This window comes from Trachypithecus francoisi, unplaced genomic scaffold (assembly GCF_009764315.1).
Source record: "Trachypithecus francoisi isolate TF-2019V2 unplaced genomic scaffold, Tfra_2.0 Lachesis_group1, whole genome shotgun sequence".
Classification (NCBI taxonomy): domain Eukaryota; kingdom Metazoa; phylum Chordata; class Mammalia; order Primates; family Cercopithecidae; genus Trachypithecus; species Trachypithecus francoisi.
The window spans coordinates 31346633-31356070 of record NW_022681454.1 but is presented as its reverse complement, the minus strand read 5'-3'; positions in this window follow the sequence as shown (position 1 = coordinate 31356070).

Sequence of the window (9438 nt, the reverse complement as noted above, 5' to 3'; positions counted from 1 at the left end):
AAAATATCTATGAATTAATTTAATCAAGGAAGTGAACAACCTCTACAGTGAAAACTAAAACATCAGTGAAAAAAATTGAAAAGGGCACAACAAAAGAAAAGACATTTCATGTCTCTGGATTGAAATAATGAATATTGTTGAAATAATCATCCTATCCAAGATAATCTAAAGATTCAATGTAATGCCTATTATTAATAAAATATCAATGACATTCTTCACGAAAATAGAAAAAAAATTTCTAAAACTTATATAAAACCACAAAAAATCCAGAATATCCAAACCTGTTCTGAACGAAAAAGAACAAAACCTTTAGGAATCACATTACCTGACATCAAATTATACTACAGAGCTATAATAACCGAAATAGCATGGTACTATCATAAAAACAGACACATAGACCAATAGAAAAGAAGAGAGAACCCAGAAACAAATTCATAGATCTACAATGAATTAATATTTAACAAAGGTGCCAAGAACATACACTGGAAACAGGACAGTCTCCTCAATAAATGATGCTAGGAAAACTGAATGTCCATATGCAGAAGATTGAAACTGTACCCCTATTTCTGACCACATACAAAAATCAAATCAAAACCTAAGTATTAGGTTAAATACTTAATCTAAGACATCAAACTATGAAACTAATAAAAAAAAAAAACACTGGGGTAACTCTGCAAGACATTGGACTGGGCAAAGATTTCTTGAGTAATGCCCCACAAGCAGAGGATTTCAAAGTAAAAATTGACAAATTGGAACTCATCAAGTTATAAAGCACCCACACAGCAAGGGAAACAATAATTGAAGTAAAGAGACAAGCCACAGAATGGGAGAAATTATTTGAAAGCTATCCATCTGATGAAGAATTAATAACCAAAATTTGTAAGGGTCTCAAACAACTCTATAGGAAAAAAATCTAATAAACCAAGTAAAAATGGGCAAAAGATTTGAATAGAAATTTTTCAAAAGGGGACATACAAATGGCAAACAGGTATAGAAAAAGATATTTAACATCATTGATCATCAGAGAAATGCAAATCAAAACTACAATGAAATATTCTTTCACTTCAGTTAAAATTGTCTGTATCTAAAAGATGAGCAATAACAAATGCTGGTAAGGATGTGGAGAAAAGGGAACCCTCGTACACTGTTGGTTAGAATGTAAATAAGTATAACCACTATGGAGAACAGTTTGGAGCTTCCTTAAAAAAATAAAAATTGAGCTATCATATAATCCAGCAATCCCACTGCTGAGTACATACTCAAAAGAAAGAAATTAGTCTATCAAAGAAATATCTGTACCCCCATGTTTGTTGCAGCAGTATTCATGATAACCAATATTTAGAGACAACATATGTGCTGATCAACAGATAAATGGATAAAGAAAATGTGGTACTTATACACAATGGAGTACTATTCAGACACAAGAAAGAATGAGATCCTGTCATTTGCAACAACATGGATGGACCCAGATGTCCTTAAGTGAAATAATCTAGGCACAGAAAGATAAACTTTGCATGTTTTCATGGAATTGTTGAGGTAAAATTAAAACAATTGAACTCCTAGACATATAGAGTAAAAGGATGGTTACCAGGGGCTGGGAAAGGTAGTGGGATGAAGAGGAAAGTGGGGCTGCTTAATGCATACAAAAAGAGGGTTAGATAAAATAAATGAGATCTAGTATTTGGTAGCATGACAGGGTGATTATAGTAAAAAAATTAATAGTTTATTATTGATTATGGTCAAAAGTCAATAATTTATCGTACATTATAAAATAATGAAAAGTGTGTAATTGGATTGTTTATAAAACAAAGAATAAATGTTGAGGTGATGAATACCCATTTATCCTGATGTGATTACTACAAATTGTACATCTGTATCAAATATATCAAATGTTCTATGAATATATACACCTGCTATGTACCCATAAAAATTAAAAATACTGTTATATAAATTGAGTTTTAAAAAAGACAGCCCTCCTGGCAAACACACACACACACACACACACACACGCACACACACACACACACACACAGAAAAAAACAAAACAAACAAAAAAAAAAACCACCCTCTCTTGGGAAACATGGGCATATTTACTCCTTTTTAAGAAGAAAAAGAGATTAGTCAATTATGCCATAAAACAGGTTACTTTATATATTTTAAAAAAGAGGATAATGCTGTTAAATTACTTCTATATTTGTAAATTTTTAAAATTATTATTAATATTGCTAGTGGAAGAAATGACTATCTGTTCACCCAATTACCATCAATAAAATCATTTTCTGAGTTTCTAAACTCTGTCAATATATTTTTCCCCCCACAAGTGTCTAGTTTGATGTGTTAGACCTTTCTGGTGGGGTGTGTGTGGGGACTGGTCCAAAACCCAATAAGTAAGAGTGAAAGAGAGAAAGAGAATAGAATGACAGAGGTTGGGAGAAAGGATACAAAACAAAACAAATCTTGGAAGAAGAGAGGCTGAACTGTTTATTTGCTTTTAAATGACTATTTTGGTAGAACGTGAAGGGGAGTTGAATAGCCCTTTGACTGGTCCTTGTCCCTTTATGTTCTTAATTGTTTGCCATCTTGCAATAACCAAGGTTAGACTTACAGCAGAAAATGATTTCCTGGCTTGGAAGTGGTTTGAAACAGGTATTATAGAACAGCAAGAAGAAGCTAAGGGGGTTATTTTAAGAAGAGAGTTTGAGTCTTAGAGCAAGTGTTTAATTTGAGGGTCTAGTGACACATGATAACAAAATTATAAGTCTATGTATACATTATACATAAATATAAAAATATGTGATATATACCAATATTAATATCATATATTATAGTGGTTTAAGATATATACATATACATGCATATACATTATGTGTGGGTGTGTATACCTACATATTATCTGTGTGTGTTTGTGTTTTTTAAATTTATTATTGTTGGTATTTTAAGAGTTCTATAAAGCCCCTTAGATGATAATGGTGAAATAAATCATAATTTAAATGATAATTCATTTGAAGGTTAACTTAATAACTAGTTTCTTAAAAAATAAATAAAACTTTCCATTATATGTAGAAGTTAATATGATAATTTAGATTCAGATTATTTTATAGCAAATGCTCACATTCAAATATCATATGTTGATAGATAACATAACATTTGGTGACAAAAATTTTTTTCAGGAAAGTTTGGTTATAAACTGGGTAGGTAGCCTATTACATGATTGTATGATACACTTTCATTTCTCCTATCTCTTACACTATCAATACAATTGTATAGTTGGCCACTAACTGGGGACATATTATTTGGAACAACTGCAACAAAATGAATAAAAACTAAGGATTATAATATGCCAGTGCTTAAAATTATTATTTTTCCTTATTCTTATTTTAGTAGAAAAGCTTTCCCAGTTGATGGTCATATACTACAAAAGACTTAAGCAATTATTGCTATTTCCTTATGGATTTAGATTCCTTGAGGGAGCACTGTGAAGAGGAAACATAAAATCTAATCTCTAACGCTTGTCGTTGTTGAATATCTCATGATATTTTTGATACAAGCAAAGTTGTTAAACTGTTTTCCTATCTAATTTCCAGTTTCTATTATAACGGTGTGCCCACCCAAAATCCTCTTGTACATTCCCTGGAATTGTTTTTATATTTTCTTTGTATACTGCTATAAAGCTCCAGTGCTTTGTACTGTGTTACATGCTGTTAATTTACATAGTTTTAATCTAATGGAGAAAGTTAGCTTGTTTTACAGCACTGTTCAATATTATGCCTTCAAGACATTAAATAAAGTTCTCAGAAAACTTAAGGGGTGTTAGTATCATCTTGTGGCCAATATATTATAAATGTACTATCAAAAATTTTAAAAATGTCATTTTTAAATCAAATTTACATTTAAATATTATTCATAAAAGAAAGTACCCATCACTTATGTTTTCTGGCATAGTGGAAGAATTGCATTTTACCTTGTGCTTTACTTACATTAGACATCCTTAAGAGGCCTAAGTATTTTTATACCATGACCTCTTCAGAAATACTAGACTCATTTTATTTATGACATTTTACTGTATAACAACTCATGAAAAAATATGACTTTAAAACAACAACTGTATTTTAGTTTGTACTGTGATTTGGAAATTGGAGATAGGCTCAGCTGGGCATTTGGCCAAATCAGGCCAGGACTGGCTGATTTCACGTTGGCTCACTCATAAAGTTCCATTAAGCTCCTGGGCCAGCTGTAGGTTGGATCTCTGATCCTCCAGCAGGCTAGGCTGTTGTTCATATGGCTGTCTCAGAAATCCATGTGTGACAGCAGGAGCACACAAAGTACAGGTTTAGATACAACAGCAATTCCACCACATTGCTATTGGCCAAAACTGAATACAAGGCAAATTCAGATACCAGGGAAGGAAAAATTGGCTCCAGAAATGAATTACAATCATTATTTGCAGTACACCACAATTATCTTCCTCTCTTTCTGGTCTTTCGTGTGTGTGCTAGAGGGATAGATTAGAGAAAAAGCTTTAGGAGAAGGTATTGAAGAATTTCAATATGTTATTATTTTTGAAGAAGTTTATAAAAACAGTGAAAATGTTAGTGAGAGTTTATTAAAAGCATAGAGTATTAAGGAGATTTATTTTCCATATTTGTTTCAAAAGGATTTTACCTTACGAGCACCATTCCCAGGCTTACAGGGACCTCCAGGGCTCATAAACGGAGAACAGATTGCATATCATCACAGCCCAGCATATTTTGTTAGCAGCTCACACACAAATTGAATCCAAACCTGGGAGCAGACCATTGCTCCTAGGCACCATATAAGGAGCTTTTGGTGGAGAGCAGGGCAGGGAGGGGTTCCTGCTGACGACTAGCTGCACCTGGCTATGGATTATTCAACAGAACTGGCTTGTGCCCATACCAAGAAAATAACTAAGCCCTATTTCACCTCTTTTGTGTGCCAGGTAAAATCATCATCTCTCTTGAAATCATAATCTCATAGGGCCATATTCTTATCTCTGAGAAGGCTTATAATATTTTAGAGGATGAAAATCCAGGCCCCTGAATTTCAGTCTTACTACACAATAATACAGTATGCCCATATTACATGATTATTTAACATTTATGTATTTCTGCTTTCCTTTGTGTTTAAAAAACTTAGCTAGTTATATGGGTTCTTTGTTATTTCCTTCTCAGGGTTTAACAGAGCCATTTGTTAAATGTGCTAATTCCAATAAAGTTAAAGAATGTTTTTAAAAAAAGGTATACCATAGTAGAAGCAAGCATGGCTAGCTAGGCAGAATGTAGTATCTGCTTCTGTTCTTTGGAGGTCATCAATGCCAAAAGGAAAAGGGAACATAGAGGAGAAAACAAGGTCACTTAATTTGTCATTTGGAGAAAATTGACTTTATTAGGTTGCTTAATGTAATCAAACATAACACAATTCTTTTCCTTCATTCAAGGACTTCAACATACTCTTCAAGCATATAAGTGCCTATAACAGTTTGGCAAACTGTAGAAGAATCTCCATTATAAACTCTATTTTGGAGCTGTTTTCTGATGAACTCTATTGGAAAAATGTATAAAGAGTGGAATTTACAAAGTAATGAAATACAGCAATCCAATTAAAATTAACATCACTTTCCTTCATCAAGTAGAAAATGAAACAGTCTAACAGCTTAACAGCATGAGACACCATCAAAACCTAGATATAAGTGAGGAAGCAGAAGCAATGCTTACTCCATGTAAGCAAGGGTACTGACACAGTGATAATAAGAGTAGTTTGCATTTAAACGATCTCTTACTTTGTGAAAACTTTAAAAAATGATAATTGTCATTCTTAGAATGCTTCCTAAATGAAGAAAGGTGTAATGAAATTATCCTGGTCTTAAAATTAAACCCAGACTACGTTAATAGATCCAATGTACTTATCAATTTTAAATCTCTGGAATTTGAAGCTAGTGCCAATTACCTATTAAATATTTGGAGAAATGTAAAAGTATCTGTAAATTCCTTGAGAACATGTGCTTTAACCTACTTTGGAAATAGATGCATGCATGACTTTTAACATGAGTTTGTGTTATAAAATTCCAAAAGACTTACAAGAACTACTAAGTTTATCTCATATTGGGAGAACATTCCTGGATCAATAATGAAAAATATTCTTTGATGAGTTACAGTAAAAGAAAATTCTCATACTTTTTGTTTATATGTCTAAGGAATATAATTTGACATCACGATGAAAAATTTTTTTCTTGTTTTGTCACTAATTATTATGCATTGAAAATTGGTCTTAAATGGGTTCTGCAAAACTTCACTCTGCAACTTATTGCACTTTTCAAGGCTTGAACTTCAAATTAAAAATTTAAGTTTTGGTTTTGCCAAGTAACCCACTTACCTTTTCCCTCAGTTTTCTGCTTTTTAAAATTCTGATGTCTGTTCTACTTCCTTTCACAGTTTCAAGACTAAAATAACTAGAAATATTCTTAGACATTTTGATATTGTACAAATATATAGAATTTCAGTTACTTAATATAACGTTCTTTTAATTGTGAAATTGTACGAAAATTCCCTCACAACTCTCTTGGTGCATTGATTTCTCAAGATATTTATTTCTTCTGGAGGCACCCAACCAAGAAATTCTCAGCTCTGTAGATATTTATCCCCAAAGTCACCTTTGCAATCTTCCCATAAAACTAATGTAATAAAATTGTTTTCATATGTACATTTTTATTGATATAATAAATAAATATTTCTATTGATATAGTGAAAAACATAAAATCAAATTTTTTATACAGGGACAATATAAATAAAAAGCAGATCAAAATTAATAGGCAGTGAGATGGAAATGAATCACAGTACTAGGAGTTGGTGCATCCACAGTTTCCACTCAATGTAATGACCTTCAGCAACACACATCACTTCTCTGAAGTTATTTCCTCTTTTCTAATATGGAAAGGTTACCCTTGCTAATTTTAAGGTCTCCTCTAATGCTGCATTCTATGAAGCTTTACATCGTTTTCTCACAATGCTTCATATTTTGTTGACACATCAGCAGGGAACTTCACACTTCATTGGAAACCCATTAAAACAATTACCATGTCATTAGTGAAGACTTTTAATTATGAGCTTAGTAACCTAAAGAATTCACTGTGATAGGCAAGATTAGCTCTGTGAACATGTGCTACACTGGAATGCATTGTGTGGAGAGATGTCTTCTCTTTGGAGAATTTGAAGCTGTCATTCACAGAGCAGTCAGCATTGTTGATTAGGCATGACAGCGGAAAAGTCAGGAAACAGGGTAAAGACTGACAACTTTTCAGATAGTTTCATGACTAAAAATCCCAGAAACCTGAATGAAAACTTGCTTCATTTGATCTCATTCAATGAGAGAATAACTGGTAACCACAAAAGGAGGGACATTCCAAAGATAATGAGGAGGAGAAAAGAAGACCTGTAGATGTGAATTCGTAGCTAAAGAAGACCAGAGTTGTGAGTATAATTCTGTTGAAATGGCAGATGTGACAAGAGCCCTAGTCATAACTTTCTGCATGCTTGCCATGCTTTCATATTTTATGTGCTTTCATTATAGTAAATGTGGCCCTAGACATAGCCCAAATCATTACTCAGGGAGTCCTCCTCTTCTTCGTCCACCTTCTCTCCCCCGTTATTTTCTACTTCTCCTCCTTTTTTTCTTCTTTTCTTATGAAATAGTATATCCTATAGTGTTCCAAGTAAAAATCAAATATATAGTCTGGCAAAATGACTGCATATATCATATAATTAGCTTATGACTGTGCGGAAAGTAACTGAGCTTTCCTTATCTCCTACCTTGCCGTATATATTGACACCTTCTAGTTCTCTCCTTTTTAGGAACTCTCTCTGCCATCTACAACTTGAAAATTGAGATTACCCAGGATAGTATTCTCATGTTTTCTCATTCTTTTCACAATTTTCCTTACTGCTTTAATCAAACTGTTTGATTTCAAGGGAATCTACAAGCACGTTCAATCGGAGACAAATGTTGGTTTTGTGAAACGGAAAGAAAGTATCCTGCAATAATTTTAATTATAGCCACAAGAGTTAAATTTTCTGTATCCTGGTTCCTATTTCTATACTCTGGAAAATTTTTCACTAAGTTTATATTCTCTTAGCTTTTTGTTTTCTGTGTGAAATCAGAAATTCCTATATAATTGGTTCCAAGAAATATCTGGCACATAGTAAGTGCTCAATATATGTTAACAAATCCCAGTGTATCACAGAATATAAATACATGTTGGATTCAAGAGCTGGGAGCTAAGGACCTGGAAAACACCAGGATCTGAAGTAATTACACTTCTCCATCTCTCTTTATTTCTTCCTTATGCTCTATGATATCACCTCATTTTCGTTATCCCTTTAAATGTTTCTGCCCTAGGAATCTGACCCCCCTCACTAGAATCAGTGTTTCCCCAGAACTAGTCAAATGTGTCAGGAGACACATGTGGTAAAAAACATAGACAACTAGCTCTTACCCAGAATTTCACAAGACTGTGTTTAGCAGTACTCCTTACAAAAGGAGTGGGGAGAAGTTAAGCCTCATATGTATATTGAGTAATTTCTGTGAGGTGTATTCCAAAGTCTTTTTTATCTTATCCCAACTTTTCCCTTCTCCACGACTCTCCTGGTTAGACCCTCCCCATTAATATCAAAGTAGTACTTACAAAAGACAAATTAATCATACTTATTATTCCACTTAAAATCAATTATTCCAGTCTCTTATTTAGAAATAGACAACAAGCAATCAAGCTTTGAAAATGTCTTTGGAGGTTGGGTGTGGTGGCTCATGCCTGTAATCCCAGCACTTTGGGAGGCGGAGGTGGGTGGATTATGAGGTCAGGAGATCAAGATCATCCTGGCCAACATGGTGAAATCCCATCTCTAATAAAAAATACAAATATTAGTCGGCCGTGGTGGTGCATGCTTGTAGCTCCAGCTACTCGGGAGATTGAGGCAGGAGAATCACTTGAACCCGGGAGGCGGAGGTTGCAGTGAGAGGATATGGCTCCACAGCACTCCAGCCTGTGTGACAGAGCGAGACTGTGTCTCAAAAAAAAGTCTTTGGAAATTTCAGTCCAGAGTAACTTCCCTGTGTCATTTTCCATCATATTGTCATTACTGACCTCTTTAAAACACAAGTATTTGTAGATTTTTAAATGGAATCATAGCTTCTGATCTTTTGCGCATCTTTTCCAATTCCCAAAGATATCCATGTCTTCAAGTTCACCAAGGGAATACCATACATTGTGTTTCATGCTTTTGAAACACAGTACATCACTTTTGGCTCCAATGGTCAGGAAGTTTCCCAGCATTAAGGCAGGATTTGATGTGTATATTATAGAACATCAGTACCCAACAATTTTGGCTCCAGGGACCAGTTTTGTGGAAGACAATTTCTCCATGAACC